Source organism: Populus nigra, chromosome 2, assembly GCF_951802175.1.
Source record: "Populus nigra chromosome 2, ddPopNigr1.1, whole genome shotgun sequence".
Classification (NCBI taxonomy): domain Eukaryota; kingdom Viridiplantae; phylum Streptophyta; class Magnoliopsida; order Malpighiales; family Salicaceae; genus Populus; species Populus nigra.
The window spans coordinates 6671572-6674071 of NC_084853.1; positions in this window are offsets into that span (position 1 = coordinate 6671572).

Consider the following 2500-nt stretch of genomic DNA (forward strand, 5'->3'; position numbering starts at 1 on the left):
ATGGCTGATTTTACTGGATTGGTTTCATGTGGAAAGCACGACGTTTTCTTGTAGGAATGCGGGAACCCCGGCAGCTCGCCTGCCGCGGCCAGCGACGTCGGGGACGCTGGCCTGCGCTGTCGAGCCCGCGAGGGCTGTCTCCGCGGCAGGCCCCCCCTGAACGGGGCACGACAGGCCACCGCGCTGGCTCGTCCAGCGTCGACAGTCCCTCGTCCAGGTTTCAGATCGCGCCAAGTCGAACCCATGACCTGCTCAAGCCATCGTGCGCTGCCGAATTCGCATCTGCGTGTAGGCTGCCATTCCACGCGGCAGCCCCTGTTTTCGTCAGCGTGCCCCCCTGACGAATTTTCCTGCCTGGCCCAGTCCAGCGTCCAGCCCCTGTTCGTCGAAAAATCTGCGCTGCCGATTTTCCACGCGGCAGCCCCTCTTTTCGTCAGCGTGCCCCCCTGACGAATTTTCCTGCCTGGCCCGGCCGGTCCAGCCCCTGTTCGTCGAAAAATCTGCGCTGCCGATTTTCCACGCGGCAGCCCCTCTTTTCGTCAGCGTGCCCCCCTGACGAATTTTCCTGCCTGGCCCGGCCGGTCCAGCATCCAGCCCCTGTTCGTTGAAAAATCTGCGCTGCCGATTTTCCACGCGGCAGCCCCTGTTTTCCTCAGCGTGCCCCCCTGACGAATGTTCGTCGAAAAATCTGCGCTGCCGATTTTCCACGCGGCAGCCCCTCTTTTCGTCAGCGTGCCCCCCTGACGAATGTTCGTCGAAAAATCTGCGCTGCCGATTTTCCACGCGGCAGCCCCTCTTTTCGTCAGCGTGCCCCCCTGACGAATTTTCCTGCCTGGCCCGGCCGGTCCAGCCCCTGTTCGTCGAAAAATCTGCGCTGCCGATTTTCCACGCGGCAGCCCCTCTTTTTGTCAGCGTGCCCCCCTGACGAATTTTCCTGCCTGGCCCGGCCGGTCCAGCATCCAGCCCCTGTTCGTCGAAAAATCTGCGCTGCCGATTTTCCACGCGGCAGCCCCTGTTTTCCTCAGCGTGCCCCCCTGACGAATGTTCGTCGAAAAATCTGCGCTGCCGATTTTCCACGCGGCAGCCCCTCTTTTCGTCAGCGTGCCCCCCTGACGAATGTTCGTCGAAAAATCTGCGCTGCCGATTTTCCACGCGGCAGCCCCTCTTTTCGTCAGCGTGCCCCCCTGACGAATTTTCCTGCCTGGCCCGGCCGGTCCAGCCCCTGTTCGTCGAAAAATCTGCGCTGCCGATTTTCCACTCCGCAGCCCCTGTTTTCGTCAGCGTGGCCCCCTGACGAATTTTCCTGCCTGGCCCGGCCAGTCCAGCGCCCAGCCCCTGTTCGTCGAAAAATCTGCGCTGCCGATTTTCCCCGACGAACCTGCAGCTGCACAAATCCGCGCTGCCACTGCCCCATTGTCTGGACCAACAGTCTTTTCCATCAAGCCCTGGACTATAAATCGTCCAGACTCATCGCCAGCACCCGCTGCCGATTCTGCCGACTTTGCCGATTTCGTCGGCGCTGCCGATTCCAACACTGCACCCACCGTGTCTAAACCAGCGCTGTTTCGTCAGCGTGTCCCCTTGACGAATTTCCCTGCCTGGCCTGGACAGTCCATCTTCCAGCCCATGTTCATCGAAAAATCTGCGCTGCCGATTTCCCCGACGAACCTGCAGCTGCACAAATCTGCGCTGCCGATTTCCCCCCCTGTCGGCATGGCTGCCGCTGCCCCAATGTCCAGACCAACAGTCTTTTTTGTCGACTTTGCCGATTTTGTCCGCGCTGCCGATTCCAACACTACCCCCTGCATCCAAACCAGCATTGTTTCGTCAGCTCTTCCCCTGACGATTTTAGCCCTGTAACAAACAGTAGGCCTCCAATCCCGCCAACGGGAGCCAAGTTGATAGGGAAGAGAATTGAATGACGCGCCTGGTCCTCGCACCCCGCCACCCGAGGGGCCTTTTTCCCGGCAGCCTCTGAAAAACTCTAGCTTTCACGGTCCTCGCCGCCCCTCACCACCATGGCAGGCCTCTAATCCCACCCATCAGCAGTTGTAGCCGATAGGGCAGTGATTTGAATGACGCGTCGCGGGCCGCCGGGTCATCTCACCCGGCCATTAATTGGAGCGTTTTTGGCTGCCCGAGGATGGGGGGATGGATCTCTTCTTCCGAAAAAGCAAACAGTACATCGGGAGTTATGTTGACGGGGCATGGAATTGAATGACCCGTCGCGGGCCGCCGGGTCATCTCACCCGGCCATCCCGGGGAGCGTTTTTCCCGGCAGCATCGGGGAAACTCTTGCTTTCACTGCCCGCTGCCCAAGTCCCCACTCGCATCGGCCCCCCGCGCCAACAAGCCAACGCTGCCGAATCGGCAGACACTGCTGCCGAATCTGCCGACACTGCCCCGCGGGCTGCCACTGCCCCAGTGTCTAAACCAGCGGTCTTTCTCATCGAGCCTTGGACTATCCAGTCCGTCCTGACTCATCGCCAGCACCTGCTGC